Here is a 24,221-nt window from a genome sequence, read left to right as displayed (position 1 = left end):
TTGCCCTCTCACCTCCACGTGCTGTTGACCTCCCGTTGACGAGGATCTCTCGTCTTTACCACCGGATCATATCTAATTAAGTAGGCTGTGAATAATATTATATTTTATAAAAAACAGTGTGTAAAAAAATCTACTGTAAATAAATTTTTCCTTAGTGTGTAAAATATATTATGAAAATTAAATATTAACACTAAGCTTTGCACACTGTTAAAAATATAAAATTAAATAGAAACTGCGCGTAACGTGCGCCGTTAAAAGTAAAAAAGTAGAGCTTTTTAATCCATTGTATCCGCGTCACCTCCCTCTTTGCCCTTCTCGCTGCCCAAAACCCTCTCGCTCCGCATAGCTTCCTCTCTACTGTCGCCCTTCGCCGAACAGAACGCTGCCGCCACTGTGAGCCTCCTCTCCGTTGATGAGTATCGGCTTATCGTCGAGTCCAAGCGGTCGCTCATCGCTTCCCTCCTGGATCTCTTCTGCGAACCCCTTTGTCAAAATCCTCTACTCTCTCTGCCGAATCCCTCCGCCGACTCCCTCTCAGCCGAATATCTCCGCACAACCCATCTCCGCCGACCCCCTCTCCGCCCAACCCCTCTCTGAACCCCTTTCCGACTCTACCGAACCTGACCGTCAAATCCCTTGCTGAACATCTCTGCCGAAGCATCTTGCCTCCTCCTTCCTCGAGATCGCCGATGGCCAAACTGCCGATGCCGTTGCACAATTTCTTGAGGTTTTACCTTATCGTCTTCTCGCTCTTGATCGTTCATGCATGTCAGTTATCCTAGAGCGATGATTCCTCGTAATTGAATGTATTTTTATCCCTTTTCCCTTTAATTACATTGAACTACAATTGCCGCGGATTGTGTTTGAGCAGGACTGATTCTAAGTCTTTTTTTTTTTTTGGGATAACAGGCTGCAGGTTATTAGTTTGATGAGCCTCTACAAATCTTCTATATCAACAATGAAAGTGGTGGGGTGGAGTCATCTTGATTACCTTGATGGATTACTGGAATTACTAGGTGGTCTTCGACTAAACTTGTGCAAATTAGAGTATGTTTTTGTTGGATATAGTTTCCGATGACTTTTTTTTTTTTTTTTTTGAAATTTCTGTTTCTTTGGCTAGTAAAATATTTTTACCAGTAGTAGTTCAGTGCCAGGTTCCCTTGAAGATGAAGTGTGAACAACTTTGCCTGTCATAAGAGATACCCTTTATGAAGATCTTGCTTTTTCAGGTCTGGTTCTCCTTATGTCGCATTCATTTAATTTGGTAATTTAGGTTGGTTGCCTAAGTAGATTTAGTGTCATGGACAATGAATAACCACATTTTGAGGATCAAGAATTCTGGATTTAGAGTAATGGAAAGAGAAGCAACTTCAGGTGGAAATTTTATTGTTTATATAGAGTTTTATCTCAAGATCTACTTGATTATCTTTAGGTTTACTATGTTGCCTTCATTGCTTGGTATAGCTTTACTGAAGACTTTACTAGAATGTGATTGCATGGTGCTTGTTAAGCTGTCATGGTTAGAAGTTTCGCTCATTGGCATAGCCACCTAGGGACACTTGGATCAGGACATTGTGATTTATTGAAACTGTAGTATTGACTTCAAGCATAGTTCATTTGAATTTCACTGTCATTGAGCTTAAGTTCTTCCAGAGGTAAAAAGTGAAAATTTGAATTATGATTTAAGTTGGATTTCAGTCAAAACCTGGCCTTGAATAAAACTCTAACTTGATTTGACAACTAAAAATTTAGTTGCTTATCAAAATATTATACTTGCATAAAGTCTTGTCAAGTTTATAAATGAGTTTATGGTATGGGAGTAAATGTAAGATCTGGTGAAGGCTGTTGCTATTGATCAGCTGGAGGTGACACTGTTGTTTGGATTTGGAGGTTACTGAGCAGCCACAGTCTTTATGTTGCACTAACATGGAAGGGTGAGAAAAGTGTTAATGCAATCTTCACTACAATGCTGCACCTTCCTTAACTCCCACAAAGTTTTGCATAACTACCCCTCCCTGTAATAATCAATCCTTTTTATTGTGTTTACCTGAGATCTATTGGTGTAAGTGCAACATGTAGCTAGTTCAGTTTTAAGAAGGTCCAATACTGGCTTTCATGCTTTTACTAAGGTCTATTGGTTGCAAAGTCTTGTTGTTCTCGTATCAATTTATGTTAACAAACCGTCTTATTTTTTTCCTTTACTTAATAACCTCATAAGAAAGGTCCTGATGCCTCTCTAAGGTCTAATATCTAAACTTCAGTCTCATTTGAAAAAAACCAAAAATACTCACTGGTCATAAGATCTGACCAGAAATTTTGAAAAATATCAGGAAAGTTCTAACGTGTTGTTTTGTGCCCTTTTGTAAAAGTCTTGTTACATTCTGGGACATGCTATACATTCTTTTTCTTGCACTAGTGTATTTTCATAGTGACATAGAACTCAAAGAATTTTACTATCTTATGTTGAAAATATTGATTTTTGGAAATTTGGTGATTTTGCTCATGTGTTATTATGCTCATTCGTTTGTGTAGGCAAAGGTTGAGGCATCTCTTCGTGGCAAGTGGTTGTTAGTCAATCTACAGTCTCATGAAGAATTTAGCTCGTGTAGGTGGACTTGAACTACCGTTCTTTGATTTCACCTTTACAAGATGGTGATTTTTGAAGTATTTCATGTTAAATCTCAACCATGATAGTGATACATGGGCAAACGAAGCTGTCACAGAAACTACTTCATTCTAATTTCATTTTCTAGCCGGTTAGTTGATTATATGGTATTGTATATTTGTTAGCTCATATGCATTGATTTTTCTCACATTTATTTAAGATGTTGAGCACTTTTTGTGTTTATTTGCATATGGTTGTATAATTTATTTTTTTATATATCACGTTATTATTGCAATTTTAGGTATACAATGATACCATTGAAGGGGAGGTGTGTGTTTCCCCAACAATTTCCTCATCATCTCTATGGCTTATATTCTTCTCTAACTTATGTTTTGTCTACAACATCTGATTGAACAATCATCACCTTATATGTATTTCTTCAAAATTGAGAAAAGCAATTAGAGTTTTTAGATTAGAAAAGTTTTTAAGTAGTTTTTTTTTTCTTATTCTGATAGAGTAGATATACAACATGACAAATAACTACTTTTATTATTTTTTAATTATTTGTCTTTTCAACACATCATTTATAATTTTCTTTTTGATTCAACTTACCACACAAAAAATGAAAAATAATCAATAGTTCTATTTTCTTGAACTTGTAATGAATCAAATTGGTATGTGTTACCTCAACTTAGCTCTAGGCGCTTGGACATCAGTTAACTCAAAGTTGACTTTCTGGTTCTATTATGTTTCGGTTTTGTTTCGGTTCTGTTTGTTTGATGATCTCGACTATCTGTAATAAGTTTACTTGAATTTATTTTCCGGTCTTCTTGAGTCATTTTTCATTTCGGCTTTTCGTCCCTTGAAAATGCAGCACACTTTCTTCTTATCTGTCAGTATATTCTTTTGTAGCATCTCGTTCCTCGAACGTATTGAGCCCGTCGATTCTTTTCCTTGCTGTCTTTTTCATTAGCTGTATCTTTTGCTCGACTTACTGTGCTCCTAAGTTCCTGCATACTTAGCTACAAGACATCAAAAGATAACATAACCTAACTTGAATTAATTGATCACATCAAAATTATCATATGTATTAAATTTTTTTTTCTTTTTTGATATGAGCAAATCAAGTTTGAACTAAAAACAAATAACAGTAAAAATAATATGTACATAATTTACAAATTTAAGATGTACCCTCCCCTAGACATAATTTCTAATTCTTTCCTTTTGATTATATTAAACATTGAAGAAATATTAGAAAACAAGTTTAAAATCATTCTGAAATAATCTTGAAGAACTTACTAATATTCATATAAATTTAAATGTTTGAAATTTTAACCTTTTCTATTTAGGAAGCATTTTGGAGAAAGAATTTTAAAATTAAGTTTAGGCGTTGAAAAATTTTGAAAATTTATATAACAGTTAAATAGACATATCCAAAACAATAATAAATTTTTTACAAAAATTTAAAAATAATTTAAACAGTAATAAATTATTTTCTACATAGATATATTTTCATAAAAAATTACTTAAAAATAGTTTTTAAACTCGAAAAGTCTTAAAATATTTTTTGGGAATATATTAAAGCAAGTATTTTTTGGAGAAGAAATAAATTTCCAAAAAATAACTTTTCTATAATTTTTGATATTAAAAGTATCATTTGGATAAATAATTCATATAAAATTCACGGTTAAAAAATTTCGTAATTATTTCATGGATAGAAAACATAATCAATTTTTATAGATACATAATTTTTTTAAAAAAAAATAAATCTGTAAAATATTTTTAAATTAAAAAATATAATTTTGATTAAAAAATTCATAACAAATAAGTCACCGGTCAAAAAATTTTAAATTTTTTTGAATTGATAAGTAATGAATTTATTTTTCTCGGAAAAATTAATATCAAATTAATTTTAAAGAGAAATCATATGAAAAAAATGTTTAATAATTTTAAGCAAAATTATGAATTCAAATTAAAAATATGGCATGTATAATGATTTTTAATTTAAATATAATTTTAGAACCCAATATAGATTCCTACGTATTGGATTAATTAAATTTTTTTTCAGAATATATTTTGATGATAATTTTTTAATTTAGTCCTTATGATATTTAAAATGTTAATTAAATCCTTGATAACTTTTAATTTGTTGAGCATGTGAAAATGCATAATTTTTTAAAATTTCTATTTTTATTTTTAATTTTTAATTTTAATTTTTTATCTTGTTGAAATTTTCTAATTAACAAGATGTTATTATAGTTATTTTTAATCTCTCAGTTTCCTTTTTTAAATTTTCATTTTTAATTTCTAATTTACAAGAATTTTTTGATAGTATTTTTAAAAATTTAAATAATTTATTAGAAAATAGAGATTCTACCTGACTTGTCTTGTCAATCTTGTTGTCTGATTCTCCCCTTGTATCGCTATTTCCTTCTGAAGTGGCCCCTCTTTTGTCGATACTTTCGATGCTCATTTCATATGAGCTTGTTTCGTCGTCTTCTTGTCCCCAAGGCGTAGCACAGATGGGGAGTGCATGGTTCTGTGGCTGAAAGGTCCAGGGGTCGATCCTCGGGGTGTCACTGCCTGGGGTTAACGTCTCCGCCATGCACTTTCCACCTGTGTACCTGCATTTACCTCTCTCCATATTCGTGGGTCCGGCTCTAGGGGGGCCGTTGATGTGGCGGTTCCACATTTTTTTTTGTTTCGTCGTCTTCTTGGTGACTAGCTATTAGTGCAAGTCTGGCATAGGCTACGACTTTCGAATCTGATGACGACATTTCGTTCCACGTTACCTTTAGATTTTTGTGCTTTTTTTTGGGTTTGTCTTTTGTCCTTGTCCTTGTTCTTTAGTTTTGGACAGTTATTTTTGACGTGCCCTTCTTCATTGCAATGATAGCACCTCACTTTTCTTTTTCCTCTTTTAGCCTGCACTTGATTGAATTTATTATTTCTAACAAACTTTTTGAACTTTCTTACTATAAATATCGTTTCGTCATCATCGAGAGAAGTTTTGGATTTTGGTTCGTCCATTTTTACCTTCAAGGCAATGATGTGCTTCGACGACTCCTTTAGATTTATGTATCTAGATTCATGAATTTCAAAAGCAAAAAATAGCTATTCTAAATTAGTTATCTCTAAATCTTTAGAGATATAATATGCATCTATTAGAGTTGACCAGTCAAGAGTTCTAGGAAAAGCATTAAGCGCATACCTTAGCAAATCTAGATTAGTTACCTTTTCTCCTAGATTCGTGAGTTTGGTGACTAGCTCTTTTAGCTTGTCGTGCAGTTGAGGAACTGCTTTCCCTTCTTTTAGTCATATATTCATTAGTTGGTGCCGAAGTAGGTCTCTCATTGCGACCTTGACTTCGGATGATCCTTCATGAAGTTTCAGAATTTTTTTTCAGAGATATTTTACAGACTCGTAGACTCCGATTCAGTTTACCTCTTTTGCTGGCAGCGCGTTTAACAGATGGAAATCTATTTTTCCATTTGCCACAAATTTGGCTTGTTCCTTCTTGTCTAGTGTTTTTCTTTCTTCAACTCGTCATTGTTGTCAGTAGGTACTGTAAAATCATTTTTTAAGATAAGAAATATATCAAAATCAGTTTTGAAATAAACATTCATTTTCTTCTTCCAATGTATGAAGTCTCCCTCGAACTTCAGCGCATGGATGCTTGTTCCAGCCATCGCCTTTTGTGCTTCGTTCGACGGTTAGTCCTCTTGAAGCGGTTGGACTCTGATACTAATTGTTGGTCCCTTGCGGCTGGTAAGAGGGGGGTAAATTGCCCTACACAAAAAACACAAAATACCTTTCTCAACCCGATCGAGCTTTAAAATAATTACACACTTAATTGAAAAATAATAATATAATTAAAATAAGTATGAGACACACAAATTTTCTTAGTTGGCAATTAGAGTATTGCCACTCTAAGGCAAGTTGGCTCAGTAAGAAATCTCCTTCTCGAATAAAACGTCGGAGGCGGAGAAGCCTCATACACAAAAATAAAGCTCGAAAGTGAAGAACTGAATAGAACTCGAAGTATAGAGTGTGTTTTTGGAAAATGAGAAGACCAGAGCTCTATTTATAGTTCACTAGTCGAATACGACCATTTGCTGATGTGGCACGGTCCGTGCACTCAGACCCTCTCTGGGTGCCCCATCATGGTAGCTCTAATCGTCTCACAAACGAGACTACGTGATGGAGCTAGGATAAAACTTTATCTCGGTCTGGGCGCCCTGACCCGCTTTGAACGCCCGAACCCTCTCTGGGTGCTTGGACCCGCATAGATGTTATCCACTGTCGAGGGCACCTCGAGGTGCCTTGGGCGCCAAAAGTGATTCGGGCGCCTAGACCAGCTCCGGGCGCTCGAACTCCGGGCGCTCGAAATAGGTCCAAGCGCTCGGACACTAGTCAACTCAAAGTTGACTCTTTGGTTATGCTCTGTTCTGGCTCCGATTGCTTAGGTTATTTCGGCCATCTGGAATAGGGCTCACTCGGATGCATCGAGCCTGTCGACTCTCTCCCGTACTGTTCTTCTCGCTAGTTGCATCTTTTGCTCGACTTTCTGTGCTCCTAAGTTCCTACACACTTATACACAAGGCATCAAAAGATAATAGGATCTAGCTTAACTTAGTTGATCACATTAAAACTATCACGAGGTACTTATAGCATTAGGATGTTGAAAGATTAGATTAGGTTAAGGAATATATACTTAGGTTAATCAAATAAACTCAGGTTTAATTAAATCAATCAACTCTCACTTAAGAGATATTCCAAACAGGCTTGCTCCTAGTTTAATACGCCAATCCCCTTCAAATGTGTCATACGAACTTCATTTAAATCCCAAAAAATTTATAAAAATTATTAAAAAATCTAATAAGGTTATTTCTCCAATAATAATTATTATTTAATTACCGTATTTAGCACCTTATATATCCGATGGGAAGGAATCTTCACATAGACTACTATTAACCCCTAACTTGGTGGCTCGGGTGGACATAAGGATTGACTTGTTGCTCCTTTGATCCAACCTATTGGGCATGTGCGAGGGGCACACAACATGCTAAGTAGCGGAGACTTTAGACAGTGTACGGGGGTTGTCCAAGCCCAAGTCTTGCAAGAGCCAGACTTGGCAAATGTTTGAGGTGTGGCGTGTGCGCAAGGTATGCCAAGCAGAGTGACAGTGCAGGGCTATCTAAGCCCAAGTTTTGATGGAGGAAGACTTGGTAAACCAGTAGGCATGACATGGGCGCAAGCCATGCCAAGCAATGGATTGGCAGTGCGTAAGGCGCTGTCCAAGCCCAAGTTTGCAGGAGGTGGACTTGGCAAACTAGCGGGCGTGGCATGGGCGCAAGCCATGCGAAGCAATGAAGCAGTAGCACGGGGTTGCCCAAGCCCAAGTCTGCAGGAGGTGAACCTGGCTATACAGCAGGTCTGGCATGTGTGCAAGATATACCAAACAACCGAGCGACGACATGGGGCTGTCAAAACCCAAGTCTTACAGAAGAAAGACTTGGCAATGATCTAGGTGTGACTTATGCATGAGGCACACCAAAGTAGCAGATACGGTAGTGCGCGGAGTGCTACCAAAGGCCAAGTCATGCATATGGCAGACTTGGCAATCGAGTGAGCAAGGCATATGTGCTGGGCATGCCAAGCAGCAAGGGAGCAGACAGATGGACTCATCCGTGGTGTAGACATATAGACTTGTCCATGATGCCAAGGGGATAGACAGATGGACTTGTCCATGGTGCTAAAGAAATAGAGCCCTGGGGCGAGCACTTGGTGTGCATACAAACTTTGGCGCAGGGCCAAAGAAGCAAAGCCATGGATTAGGTAGGCAGATGAACTTGTTAGTGGTGCCAAAGAAGCTAGACTGTGGTCAAGCACAAGGTGTGCAGATTGATATTTGGTGTGGACCAATGCAGTGAAGCCATGGGGGCAAAGCACAAGCGATGCATGTTGACACTTGGCATAAGACCAATGCAGCATAATGATGGGACAAAGCAGTGCAGACTGCCACTTGGCATGATGCCAATGCAACCAAGACATGTGGACAAAATGGTTTTGTACATGTGGCAAAAGTAGTTGGTGTAACCACCATGTAACCACTACCTATACATGATAAATAGGCAAGGTGGGGCATTGGCAAGAGAGGAGTGCATGAGTGTAAGGAGTGCACATTGTGAGCAAATTCGTGGGGAATTTGTGAAGGCGGAGCGTGAAGAATTATGAGCAAATCGTGAGGGATTTGTATGGGTAGATCAAGAACGATTTTTAAGTGATTCTGTATTGTTCCACTTGTATTTCTTTATTAGTGAGAATAATAAAGGTTGGGTGTTTTCTTGTACTTATGAGTGTCACTTGCTGTGGCTTTCTTGTGGCTTTTGAAGTGCCTTTGCCTTAGGATTTCTTGTACCTCGGTAGTGCATTCGTTGGTAGGTTGAGTGTGGGACTTGATTACGACGCAAGGAATTTTCTAAGGTGAAAATTTATCCCTGTGACAATTATCTTGTGGGACCCGCAGGCTGTTGCGTAAGCCATGTAGACAACCCCATGAGGGAAACATCGTGAGCTAACTCGCAGACCATAGGAGTTGGGTCGTACCTCTGGCTTGGCTGGACCATTAGCTAGGTCAAGGTGTTACCTTTGGCATAGGCTGCTTTGCTATGTTTGGTGTTGCGCCTATATATCATGAATTGTTGGAGGTTGTCGTCAGCGTTTGACATGGATCCTTCTGTGTCTAGGAGTCACTATAGGTGAGGGGGATGGAGAGGCCCGGAGCTAGTGGGACTGTTAGAGGGTATTCAACCAACACACGATGTAGAAAAGGGCGACAATCCGACCGAGTTCGCTCGAGAAAAATCAATGATGTTGTCCGAAGTATCACATTTCAAAACTTCACATGTACTCAAAGGTCCCTCAAGGTTTCGCTTCTAAATCTTCACTAGCTCCATGTTCCTCGTCTTAAATATCACATTACGAGAATTTTTTGGCACCTTGGATCTCTAATGCTATTGTTCTTCAATCAATTAGAATAGTAGGAGAATAGATAGATAATATTCCAACATAATTCAACAAAAAAAAGGGCTCAAACTTGGGAGATTATAATTAGACTATAATATAAGTAAATATTATCTATATATAAGGTCCAAACTCAGTCTATTTGTTTAAGAATTATCCTATTTCAGAATTATTATTTGTTTAAATAGAATGATTTATATTATGGAAGAAAAGAATGGATAATTGATATTACAATAATATTAAATATTTTTTAATTATATGAGATAAGTCTATCCATAGTATTACTATATTATATAATTATATATATATATATATATATATATATATATATATATATATATATATATATATATATATATATATATATATATATATATATATATATATATATATATATATATTTAATAGTATTGCTTATTTTATTTTATTGATTTTTTTCTTCAAGTCCGTCTTATATCAAACCTCTAAATTATTGAGCCAAAGTAACTCGACTAATGGATATATCTTACATTTTAATTAAAACCCTGGACATTGAATTAATTTGGTGAAATTTAAAATCAAATTATGTTAATATTTTTTTACTTTTCATATAGAAATAATAAGACTTATAAGTAATTTCAAGATCTGGTATGTACATTTCGCGTGACTTATAAGTAACTAAGTAATTAAGACCCTGGACATTGAATTGCTTATAAATATTATAAATATTTGAGTGATAACTTGCCGCTATTCCGCTAGAAGCACCTTAGTCCCGAGAGTAACTAATGGATATGTATTAAAAAAATGATTAATTAAGGTGGATAATGTTAAGTTTGGGATGATCGATCTGGTCTCATGGAAGTTTTTCACTCGTCATCAGGATAAATCGAGAAGTGCTCATAGCGGGTAATCCAGGAGCCCAACATCCTTTAGTTGCGTACCCCATTTGGAGAAAAAATTTCTACAAATTCATCATAGTTGGAGCTCGAATTACAAGTATATGATATGATAACCTAAATATCCTACCATTATATCATAGTCTCGGAGAGTACTAATGGATATATATTAGTACTATAGGTAAATCTAACTTAAATCTATTATCAAATATAACAAAACAGTCCAATCCAATTATTTATGACTATTATTGAACCAATAACCTACAAAACTTTTAGTAGCATTATTGCACCAATAACAATCACCGCTGAACTAATTACTTAGACCTTTTTTCAGTTAGATTTCAATTTAATTTTTATGTTTTATGGTTTAATTTTTTTTATAAAGTTTAATTAATAATCTAAAAATTTATTAACTTGTTTATTTTAAAAAAAATACATTTATTTTATATTATCCTATATAGCTTGTCATTGATTGAATGACATAATTAACACTAAGGGATATGACTTTAGTGAACACTTAAACATTATTATCTTAAAAATACTTTAATGGTTAAGGTAGTCTTGATGAATGCCATCTTTTCTACTAAATAATTTATTATCTTTATGCATGAAGATAATAAATTTCATCATTTTGATCGGACTTTATTATGAAGTTTTTATTATATTTGCTATAGGATCCTCTTATCTCTTACTTCTTCGAGCTCAAGTTATGGAAGGAGAAACTAAGCAGGAGGTAGCAATAACAACTGATTTTATTATGAACTTTTGATGTTCATATCAATCTATTATGCACCTCTACATCTAGCATTGGGTAAATCTCATATAATAATTGTCCTAATTCTTCCCTATCTTATGTTGTGACAATAACACAAGCATAGTTTGCTACTTTAAAAAAATTAGGATAAAAATAAAAAATGTGTCCCTTTTTATTGAAATGGTCAAAGGAACACCCCTTTCTCATTTATTATCAAAAGAATGTCTCATTCCATATTAGTGTATTTTACTTCCAAAACTACCTTATTTTTTATGTTGTTATAACAGCTATAGATCCATAGCTACTATAATAGGAACACTTCAATTCTAACCAATACAAATAAATTGTGTTCTAATCAAGCAGGCTTCTTAAGGATAAGCTTTCAGTTCAGTGGCGAGGCTTATGACCTTCTTATGTATCAACGGTGGACCACTTGCTGAAGGCTTTCCAAACTATTTCCGCCCAAAAAACTTAATACTAAATTCTAGTCTAACTAGCCCATGTTTGACTAGGGTAGCTTCGATCAGATCTACTAAGTCTAGTGCACCAGGTAGAATTCCATATTCAGCCTAGATATGCCTTCGACAAAGTTTTCTTGACGTACTATCATCCCAATCCATTTCGATGTTATGTTGTAGGGTTTGGTAAACCTTTTTAATCTAACCATTCTAAACAGAAAATAAACCTAATCCTAAGTGTTGAGTTTGGTTAATCAAGTTGGTTGTATTGTTTTTCTACTTGCTCCCCCTAAATCATAGCTTAGATAAGGTCTATCTAAGTAATGAATCTCACTCTTAGGGATTAAGTATAGGTTTGGTTCAATGTTTGGTTAAAAGTTTTGTTTGAACCCATGCTTGGACTTGACTTCTAGCATTTTGACTGATTAAAGATAAATATGATTTGTTTGTTTTATTTGGTTTATAGCCAAGCCCCGATTTATTGTACACAGCTCGTTGCGATCCAAGTACCATGTCTAAGCATTTGGATCCCAGTTCGAACCTATCCAACGTTTTCTTGAGTCGCTCGACTTGACCTTTCAAGTTGGAATTTTTTTCCTCAAGTTTTTCAACTTGAGTTGAAGTTCTGACTTAAACTTGGTTAGTCGAGTCACTCAAGCTAACTTGTTGCTTAAGGTGGTCTATTTCCTTAAGTAACAAGTTATTTTGTTTTTCTGATTTTGACAATTTTTTAAACAAACACTTAACTACTTTAAGCATATTAGACTTAGAATAAATCGTTACCATATTTGGATCTTCCGATCCGTGGCTTTTGTCGGACTCGTACTCGTCATTGGACTCAGAGTCGAAATCTTCGTTTCTTGCCATAAATGCAAGATGGCTTGAATGTTTCGTTTGCTCCATGTCGGATTCATCGGAAGAAGTCTCGTCCCATGTCGCTTGAAGAGCCTTCTTTCGTCTTGTCGATTTAGACTTTTCTTCCTTCCGATTTGGGCAATCGATTTTGAAATGTCCCTTTTTGTTGCATTCGTAACAAATCACTTCTGATTTGTTTTGTGTCTGGTTGAGTGGTGTCTTCTTGACATTTCTTCTGAACTTCTTTTTCGTCAGAAGTCTTCGGACCATGTTGACTAACTCTTCTTCGTTAGTTGAGTCAGAGTCTGACTCGCTTTCAGACTCAATCTTGGTTTTTGATTTTGTCTCCTTGCTTGGACCTGCATACAAAGCAACTAATTCTCAACATGGCTTATGTTAGATTGTTCATGTATTTCCAACTCACAAAATAATTCATCTAACTTAAGTATTGAAAGGTCCTTAAAAACTTTGTATGCATCTACAATTGATGCTCACAAAGCATTCCTCGGAAAAGCATTCAAAGCGTATCTTATCGTGTCACGATTTTCAAGATTATGCCCGATTAGGTGGAGGTTATTTAGGATGTCCTTCAGTAGAGCGTGTAGTTGCGAGGCCATCTCTCCAGGAAATGTTTTTATATTAAATAAATTATTTAAAAGTAAATCTTGTTTGTTTACCTTGGACTCATCGGTCCCTTCGTGTAGTTTGACTAGCGAGTCCCATAGTTCTTTGGCGTTATCGTAGGGGTCGACTCGGTTCAACTCCTCCATTTTGAGCCCACACTGAATGGTGTTGACCACCTTGTAGTTCAGTTGTGCCTTCTTGATCATTTGGGGAGTCCATTCTTCAGGTTCTAATGTTGTTCCGTCTTTCGTTGGGAGAGTGTAGCCTTTCAAAATTGTGAACCAGAGCTCGATGTGGGACTTCAAGTAACACTCCATTCTATTCTTCCAATAACTGAAATTCTCTCCTTTGAATAGTGGAGGTCGGACCGTACTGTAACTTTCTTGATACGAGTTTGACATCCTTGCAAGAAAAAAAAATTAAAAGAGAAAATATTTCTAAGACTTTTGTCTTGGGATTAGTAGTGCTTGAAAAATAGAAATGAGAAAAGAATTATTCTACAAGAAAAGAAAACAATTTTAAAAAGTGCTTTGAAAATCGGTTAAGAACTTTCAGAGCTAACCTTGCTCTGATATCAATTGATAGATCGAATGCGAGCGATAGAGGGGGGGGGTTGAATATCACACTCTTTTTTAAAAACTTTTCTTTAACTTTAAAATCAAAATTGTGCAGCGGAAAATAAAAAGATAGACAAATTTTTTTACTTCGTTCGGCGCCTAGCTCGACTCCTACTCGAAGACCCGCGGTCCTTGACGGCACCGATGAGCAATCACTATAACTCTTCTTTCCAAAATCCTTCGGAAAGAAGCAGGTCGTACATATACAAAAATATAAGATAATAACAATTCTACTATCTTATTTGTATTTAAATGCAATACGAGTAAAGTATACCGACAGTACTAATTGAAGGTTGAAGCGCGGTCGGTATTTCCGGACGGAGTAATTTGCACAACTGATGATGACTTGTAGCACTATCCGTTTGCAGAGAAGAACTTTGAGATAATCAGTAGTCAGTCGTATACAACCTCAGACTTCGAGCCTCCTTTTATAGGTGTACTGGACGTTCAGTTGACCGATCCCCCTGTTCGGTCGACTGAATACACTCCCCTCCTTCCTAGTCTAAGTCTAACGCTGGCTCGATATTCTGCATTAACTGGTCTTTAATGGTTCGGTTGACCGATCCACCTTTTCGGTCGACCGAACAAGCTCTTTTCCCGTTCGTCGAAATCTGCCGAAATCTTTATTTAATGCGCCTTTAATGTTGATTGGATCGGTCTACCGATCAATGGGTTCGGTCGACTGATTAGTATAGTTTCCTTCTGCTCTGATCGTTGTTGTCTGTGCTGAGTCATTAGAGTTCGGTCAACCGATCATAAGGTTCGGTCGACCGATCAAACTTTGATCTGACTCGGGTTGTTCTGGACTGATTGGAACATTGCTTTTGAATTCTTCTTGTTCGGTCGACCGATTCTCCAGTTCGGTCGACCGATCTTGCCGACCCTACAAAACAGTGTTAGGAAGAAACTCCTGCAAGACAGATGTTAACACAATAATATTATAATGCATGAGTAATATATAAAAGACAATAGACCTGTCTTGATCTCAACTTAGAAACCTTCCCGGTTTCTTCAGTTGGATCAGCGACCTAAGGTTGTCCCCTTCGGGAACCCGACCTCACTGTCGCTCCTCCAGTTGTTTACCTCAACCTACCTGCCAAACTTAGATCCTCCATATCTAGTTTGGACTTTTCACTTAGCTTTGATCGGCTTGCCAGGACGTTTCCTTTGATCTTTGATCCTCCAGACCTCTCGATCGCATCGCCAAGCATCAAGTTCCCTCGACCCACTTGGACTTGCACCTGAGTTCCACGATCTGCTAAGATTTCTCCTACCTAGCCTCCAACTAGGTCTTTATTGGTTGAGTAAACAACCTGCACACTCAGTCAACTTGTTAGATCATAACAAGACTTAACTTGAACCTTTGACAACATCAAAACTTATTGGTTTGATTCTGGTGCAACTTACACCTACAGTATTTGTATATTTGGGTTTGTACGAGGCTTCTCTGTTGGTTGCTACTCGGAAAACCTAGAGGTTCCACTGTACAAAAATTTTGTACAAAGGTCTGAACCTTTTCCTAGCTACCATGTGTTCTTTTAAATTAAATTTTGGATCGCCTGCGGAACTTAACACGTTTGATCCAAAATTAATCTATTTGTTCTTTAAGGTTTAGACTTGGATCTCCTGCGGAACTTAACACGTTTGATCCAAATCACCTAAGTTATTAATTCCATTAAATATTAATTTCCATAATTGGTTTCCAGTACTGACGTGGCGAGGCACATGACCTTCTTGGATATGGGAACAACCACCACCGACTAGACAAAACCTTTTATGGAAAGCTAATATTTAATTTCCTAAAATAACTTTAGGTCAACCAAAAGGAACAATCAAATCACAAGGAAAAGAAAAATAAAAGAACACAACTTCGAAAAACATATTCGAAATACTAGAATCGTAAGCCTCTTGTATTTGGTATTATTTCCATAAATAACTAGTATGACGCGGAAAGAAAAATTACTAGTTATACCTTATAGAAAAACCTCTTGATCTTCTACCGTATTCCTCTTCTAACCTCGGACGTTGTGTGGGCAACGATCTTCCGAGATGAGAAACCACCAAAGCACCTTCTTCTCCTTTCTTCAAGTTTCGGCCAAGCACTATGCTTCCAAGAGATGAAGATCTTTTTCCATCAATCAAGCTCCAAGGGATGTAAGCTTTCTCTCCTTCTTCTCCAAGCTAAAATCCGGCCACCACTTGATCTTCAAGGAAGAAGAGAGGTCCGACCACAAGATGGAGAGAAGAGAAAGGAAGGAGGCCGGCCACACCAAGGAAGAAAAGAGGGAGAAAATAATAGAGGTTGTTCACCCTTGAAGGCTCCTCTACCTCCTCTTTTATAATCCTTGGTCTTGGCAAATAAGGAAATTTTAATAAAAACTTCCTTAATTCTTTTGCCATGAAAAGGAAAATTTTATTTTAATTAAAATAATTTTCCTTCTCACTAAAACATGGCCGACCACTTATTTCCTCAAATCAAGGAGAGTTTTAATTAAACAAGAATTAAAACTTCCTAATTTGTTTCCGGAAATTTATAAAAATTTCTCCAATAATTTTATCCCTTCATGATTGGTTTATAAAAAGGAAATTTAATAAATTAAAATCTTTCTTTTAAACATGTGGATAAAAAGAAAGTTATCTCTAAAATTAAAATCTCTTTCAATCTACAAATAAGGAAAGATATCAAATCTTTTCTTAATCTTTTGTAGAAACTTATAAAGAGAATATTTTAATTTTAAACTCTCTTTTAAATCATGAACATGTTTAAAAGGAAAGTTTTCTTAAAATTTAAAATCCTCCTTTAATCAACAAATAAGGAAAGATTTCAAATTTTAAACTCTCTTTAATCATGTAGATGATTTACAAATAAGGAAAGTTTTACCAAAATTAAAACCATCCTTTTAAACTACAAATAAGGAAAGAGATTAATCTCTTCTCTTAATCTTTTGTAGAAAGTTATAAAAGGAAATTTTAATTTTTTAACTCTCTTTAAAAACATGATATCCACATAAGAAATAATTTTAATAAAATCCTTTTAATATTCTAGTGGCGGCCACCTAAGCTTGGGACCCATGCTTTGGCCGGCCACCAACTTGGCTCATCCACTTGGTCTTGGCGGCCCTAGCTTGGGTTCCAAGCTAGCTTGGCCGGCCCCATTGGATGGGTAAGAAGGTGGGTATGGTGGGTATAAATATCTATATACTAGAGGCTATGATAGGGACCGAGAGGAGGAATTGGTTTTGGTCTCCGATAAAATTAAGCATCCCGTGTTCATTCGAACACACAACTTAATTTTATCAATAATAATTCATTCCACTAGAGAACTATTATTGAACTACCGCACCAATCCCAAATTACATTTTGGGCTCCTTCTTATTATGAGTGTGTTAGTCTCCCTGTGTTTAAGATAACAAATGTCCACTAATTAAATAAGTTACTGACAACTCACTTAATTAATATCTTAGTCCAAGAGTAGTACCACTCAACCTTATCATCATGTCGGACTAGGTCCACCTGCAGGGTTTAACTTGACAATCCTTATGAGCTCCTCTTGAGGACATTATCAACCTAGTATCTCTAGGACACAGTTTCCTTCTATAATCAACAACACACACTATAAGTGATACCATTTCCCAACTTATCGGGCTTATTGATTCATCGAACTAAATCTCACCCATTGATAAATTAAAGAAATAAATATCAAATATATGTGCTTGTTATTATATTAGGATTAAGAGCACACACTTCCATAATAACCGAGGTCTTTGTTTCTTTATAAAATCAGTATAAAAGAAACGACCTCAAATGGTCCTACTCAATACACTCTAAGTGTACTAGTGTAATTATACAGTCAAGATAAACTGATACCTAATTACACTACGACCTTCTAATGGTTTGTTCCTTTCCATTTTGGTCGTGAGCTACTGTTTATAATTTATAAGGTACTGATAACATGATCTTCTGTGTGTGACACCACACACCATGTTATCTACAATATAAATTAATTGAACAACTACATTTATCACAAATGTAGACATTTGACCAATGTGATTCTTATTTCTAGATAAATGTTTATACCAAAAGCTAGGCTTTTAGTATACACTCTAACAATCTCCCACTTATACTAAAAGACTAAGCTGCCATATCTGCTGCCATACATCTGATTCCCATCCCTTCAACATGCCCATCAAAAGCTCTTGCCTTAAGGACCTTAGTGAAAGGATCTATAGGTCATCACCTGATGCAATCTAGGCGGCAACAACTTCTCCTCGTTTATACGATTCCTCGTATTGGGTGGTACTTGCGCTCTATTGTGTTTACTTGCCTTATAGACTTATGGTTTCTTCGAGTTTGCTACTGCACCAACATTATTACAATAAATTGTAATAATTTTTGACAAACCAAATCATATCTAAGTCTATCTTGAGGTTATTGAGTCATTCAGCTTTTATGGCTACCATAGAGGCTTGCCATATACTAAGCTTCTATGGTGGAGTTCAGAAAAACACCTATGCTTATCACTCTTCCATAGTTATGACTTTACCTCCTAAAGTAAACACAAAACCCCGAGGTTGACTTATTATTGTCCCTATCCGATTGGAAGTCAAAATCCATGCAACCCACAAGGACTAAATTAACTGCCTTGTAAGCTAGCATATAATCTCTAGTGCCTCTAAGGTACTACAATATATGCTTTACTGCAGTCCACTGTCCTTGTCCAGGGTTACTTTGATATCTGCTAACTATGCCCTTGGCAAAACAGATTTCTGATCTCGTGCATAGCATACATTAGGCTTCCAACAGCAGTAGCATAAAGAACTGCCTTTATTTCCTTTATCTCCTTTGATGTCTACAGAGACATATCTTTAGATAAAGTTACTCCATCCTGAAAAGGTAAGAAACCTTTCTTGGAGTTTTGTATGCTTAAAACGAGCAAGGATTTTTCCGATGTATGAAGCTTGGGATAAGTAAAATATTCTTTTCTTACGATCCCTTATTACTTTGATCTCAAGAATATATACATTCTCCCAAGTCCTTTATATCGAATTGTTTGGACAACCATACCCTTACTTCTGACAACATTTTGATATTGTTTCCAACTACCAAAAATGTTATCTAAGTATAGTACAAGAAATACCACCACGTTTCCATCACATCTTTTGTATACACAAGACTTATCCGGTTACTAAATCCATAGATCTGGATTACTTTGATAAACCGGATGTTCCAAGACCTTGAAGTTTTGCCTCAGTCCATAGACTGATTGAGCTTACACACAAGATGCTCTTAGCCCTTTGCAATGAACCCTTCTGGTTGCTTTATATGGATGTTTTCTTCAAGACTTCCATTAAGGAATGCTGTCTTGACATCCACTTGCCAAATAGATAAAAGAATCCGGATAGACTTAAGCATGACTACCAGTGAAAAAGTTTTCTTTTTCGTCTAGCCTTGCTTTGAAAGTTTCTACCTTCCTGTCTATCCCTCTTTTCCTAATATAAACCTTTTTACACCCAAAGGCTTTTATACTATTTGGTGGTTCTATAAGCTTCCAGATTTTATTAGAATACATATATTCTAATTCTGTTATTCATTACTCTTTGCCAAGATATTGCATCTTTATCTTGGAGTGCTTCGTCATATGTCGGGAGATCAGGTTCATGTCCTCCAGGGATCGAGTCCAAAAACTCTCCCAAAACATAAATCTTTTTAGGTTGCCTAACAACCCTCCCACTACGATGAGGCACTTTCTGCAATTGTGTATCATTTGTGATACGTGTTGCAGTTTCTTGTGATATTTCATCTTGTACAGTTGGTACTAGATTAGACATGTCCTTTATTATTTCCTTAAGAACAAATTTACTTATGGGCATGAGGTTTATTACATAGTCCTTTTCTAAAAATCGGTCATTGATGCTAACAATAACCTTCTGATTTTTAAAACTATAAACCTACTTTCATTTCTCTAGGATAACCCACAAACAAGTGAATTCCTATCCAACTTATCATTGTCTCTCTTCAGCATATGTGCTAGACTACCCGAATCCGAATATGCTTCAAAATAGGCTTACACCTATTTAGCAATTCTATATGAGTAGAGAGTTCTGACTTTGGAAGGTACTATGTTCACTTCCGTTTCCAGAGTATATCCTTAAAATGAATTTGGTAATTTTCTAAATAACTCATCATCAATCTACTTATTTCCATAAGAGTCCTATACCTTCCTTTTTCTACACCATTCTGTTGGGATATACCTAGGTGTAGTTAGTTGGGATTGAATCCCTACTTCTGATAAGTGACTCCTAAATTCTCCCAAGAGGTACTTGCCACTACGATCTCACCGTAGTGTCTTGATACTTTTACCTTGACATTTCTCCATATCAGCCTCATACTCTTTGAACTAATCAAAGCACTTAGACTTGTGGCACATCAAGAAAATGTTTCTGTATATCAAATAGTTGTCTATAAAATAGACAAAATATTTGAAACAACCTCTTGCTTGGATAGTCATAGGATCACACAAATCAGAATGAACCAATTTCAACATATCTTTGACTCCATACCCCTTAGACTTGAAAGCTTCTTGGTTATTTTTCCTTCCAAGTAAGACTCGTAGGTTGGAAAGATTTCCACTACTAATGAACCCAAAAGTTCATCAGTTACCAATGAATCATACTCAAGTTAATATAACCTAGCCTTAGATGCCAAAGATATAATTGGTTCATTTCCGAAGGTTGCTTTCTCTTAAAATTAGAAGATGTGTTACTAATTTCCATTTGTTGCATCGTGGGAGTTATTGGATTATAAATTGTCAACCATCATACCAGAATAGATAACTTCCCTATTTTTCTTGATAACAACTTTGTTATCAAAATAGACACAATATCTATAATAGTTTAGAAACTGAAATCAGGTTCTTTCTAAACTTGGTACGTAAAGACAATCCATATTTTATTCTTATCAAAGGATAAACATCTCCCACTGCAACAGCTACCACTTTTACAGTAGTGCCAATGTGGACGGTGATTTACCTTTCATTTAGTTGTTGGGTTTCCTGGAACCCTGCAATGAATTGCAGACATGATTAATGGCATCTTGTATCTACACTCCAGGTACCGGTAGATAACTCCACTAAACATGTATCAACTAATGAATTAAATACACCTTTATTATTCTTAGTTCTAAAAGGACAGTCTACCTTAATGTCCAAATTCTATTTCCAATCAATTATAATTGGGACCACTAAGTCTATCCTAAAGTATATCAGCTAGGGTTTGACCATCATCCTAAGAATCACAAAAATATTTGGTTAAGACCAACTTCTTAAAAATCCCCATGAATTTTGTATGCCACGTTAGTGTGGACGTATACAAATTCAAAGAGGAAATTTTATTATTTTATTATCTCGTCATCCTTACTTTATGACGAATAAAATTAATAGTTGATCTATCTTTAATCAAATATTTGGTCAAGACTCTAAATTTAAAATAATATTGATTCCTCTAACAATACTATTTAAATTTACCAACACCTCAAAACACCGTGAATTTTGCATGCCACGTTAGTGTGGACGTATACAAAATTAACATTTGTAAGAGGAGGGTTTTACCCATTAACTATCTTGTCAACGTAACTTTATGACAAATAAAATTATCTCAAACACCGTTAATTTTGTATGCCACGTTAGTGTGGACGTATACAAAATCAATCATTTGTAAGAGGGGGTTTAACCCTTTAATTTTATTATCTTGTCAACCTAGTTTTATGACAAATTAATAGTTGGTCTCATTTGGTCACACAAATAATAGCAGTGACTCCGATGGGGAGGATACTATTAGATGTGTCTAAGTGTATACCATTTGACACTAAGTCCATTAATAAGATTATGCCCCTTCCGTTGGGGAAGATCACACGCTCTTAATTAACTTCCTATAGTCATCCAAAAATGGAAGTCTGCTCTAGTGATCCGCAAACAAGCTCATCCGTTATGGAGGAAGGCACTCAGAGCCAACGCGCAAGCTTGTTTGCATCACTTACAAACCAGTAATGGAGACCATGGGATTTACTTAAAATCCTCTCCCACTTAGTTATTTATTAATGAGGAATTTTAACTATGCTAGCCTACTAAACTTGTAAACTAACATGCACAAAGACAATATAAAAGCAATAAATAGAAAATCTAATTTTCAACTATTATGGCTTTTATCTCTAGTTGTCCTCCGTGTTGTCATCCCAAGCTGCTGGCATATTTGGCCACCGCCACCGGGTCTAGATCCATCTTGCTCCTTGTTCCGCTGCGCCTCTGGTCCTTAGAAGGTTCCACGCTTTGCAAGATTCGATCCATGACATAAATAGAATTTTACAATTTTGATCCTATATTCCATAAAAGGAATGTACATGTATCTAGATCAAAAATAAAATCCTAATAAAACTAAATACAGCTCCTGCTGTATTTTATAATACAATCATGCACACACATATAAATGCCCTTGACATGTCCAAGGATCCAATCACACACATAAAACTATAAGCCATAATAGTTGGATCCTGCATCCACAAAGTTAGCACATCCTACTATTATCCTGCCTAAATTATGTATGACATGTGCATAATTAAACTAATACCAAATACACAGAGGCAAAACCCTAGCTCTGATACCAATTGTTGGTTGCTACTCGGAAAACCTAGAGGTTTCACTGTACAAAAATTTTGTACAAAGGTCTGAACCTTTTCCTAGCTACCATGTGTTCTTTTAAATTAAATTTTGGATCGCCTGCGGAACTTAACACGTTTGATCCAAAATTAATCTATTTGTTCTTTAAGGTTTAGACTTGGATCTCCTGCGGAACTTAACACGTTTGATCCAAATCACCTAAGTTATTAATTCCATTAAATATTAATTTCCATAATTGGTTCCCAGTACTGACGTGGCGAGGCACATGGCCTTCTTGGATATGAGAACAACCACCACCGACTAGACAAAACCTTTTATGGAAAGCTAATATTTAATTTCCTAAAATAACTTTAGGTCAACCAAAAGGAACAATCAAATCACAAGGAAAAGAAAAATAAAAGAACACAACTTCGAAAAACATATTCGAAATACTAGAATCGTAAGCCTCTTGTATTTGGTATTATTTCCATAAATAACTAGTATGATGCGGAAAGAAAAATTACTAGTTATACCTTATAGAAAACCTCTTGATCTTCTACCGTATTCCTCTTCTAACCTCGGACGTTGTGTGGGCAACGATCTTCCGAGATGAGAAACCACCAAAGCACCTTCTTCTCCTTTCTTCAAGTTTCGGCCAAGCACTATGCTTCCAAGAGATGAAGATCTTTTTCCATCAATCAAGCTCCAAGGGATGTAAGCTTTCTCTCCTTCTTCTCCAAGCTAAAATCCGGCCACCACTTGATCTTCAAGGAAGAAGAGAGGTCCGGCCACAAGATGGAGAGAAGAGAAAGGAAGGAGGCCGGCCACACCAAGGAAGAAAAGAGGGAGAAAATAATAGAGGTTGTTCACCCTTGAAGGCTCCTCTACCTCCTCTTTTATAATCCTTGGTCTTGGCAAATAAGGAAATTTTAATAAAAACTTCCTTAATTCTTTTGCCATGAAAAGGAAAATTTTATTTTAATTAAAATAATTTTCCTTCTCACTAAAACATGGCCGGCCACTTATTTCCTCAAATCAAGGAGAGTTTTAATTAAACAAGAATTAAAACTTCCTAATTTGTTTCCAGAAATTTATAAAAATTTCTCCAATAATTTTATCCCTTCATGATTGATTTATAAAAGGAAATTTAATAAATTAAAATCTTTCTTTTAAACATGTGGATAAAAAGAAAGTTATCTCTAAAAATTAAAATCTCTTTCAATCTACAAATAAGGAAAGATATCAAATCTTTTCTTAATCTTTTGTAGAAACTTATAAAAGAGCATATTTTAATTTTTAAACTCTCTTTTAAATCATGAACATGTTTAAAAAGGAAAGTTTTCTTAAAATTTAAAATCCTCCTTTAATCAACAAATAAGGAAAGATTTCAAATTTTAAACTCTCTTTTAATCATGTAGATGATTTACAAATAAGGAAAGTTCTTACCAAAAACTAAAACCATCCTTTTAAACTACAAATAAGGAAAGAGATTAATCTCTTCTCTTAATCTTTTGTAGAAAGTTATAAAAGGAAATTTTTAATTTTTTTAACTCTCTTTTAAAAACATGATATCCACATAAGAAATAATTTTAATAAAAATCCTTTTTAATATTCTAGTGGCCGGCCACCTAAGCTTGGGACCCATGCTTTGGCCGGCCACCTACATGGCTCATCCACTTGGTCTTGGCCGGCCCTAGCTTGGGTTCCAAGCTAGCTTGGTCGGCCCCATTGGATGGGTAAGAAGGTGGTGGGTATAA

General features: G+C 35.8%; 1 long non-coding RNA gene across 2 annotated transcripts; it reads left to right on the top strand.

Moving 5' to 3' along the window:
- Positions 1 to 285: 285 nt before the first annotated feature.
- On the top strand, positions 286 to 2,854 carry LOC122008837. Of its 2 annotated transcripts, none has more exons than XR_006119406.1 (4): positions 286 to 727; positions 910 to 1,047; positions 1,149 to 1,229; positions 2,533 to 2,854. It is a non-coding gene; the product is annotated as an uncharacterized LOC122008837 (long non-coding RNA). The 2 variants fall into 2 exon arrangements; XR_006119407.1 differs by having other exon boundaries at positions 286 to 806.
- The last annotated feature ends 21,367 nt before the right edge of the window (positions 2,855 to 24,221 follow it).

This window comes from Zingiber officinale, chromosome 8A (assembly GCF_018446385.1).
Source record: "Zingiber officinale cultivar Zhangliang chromosome 8A, Zo_v1.1, whole genome shotgun sequence".
Taxonomy (NCBI): Eukaryota; Viridiplantae; Streptophyta; class Magnoliopsida; order Zingiberales; family Zingiberaceae; genus Zingiber; species Zingiber officinale.
The sequence above is the reverse complement of the archived record's forward strand: the minus strand, read 5'-3'. Positions and strand labels throughout refer to the sequence as shown.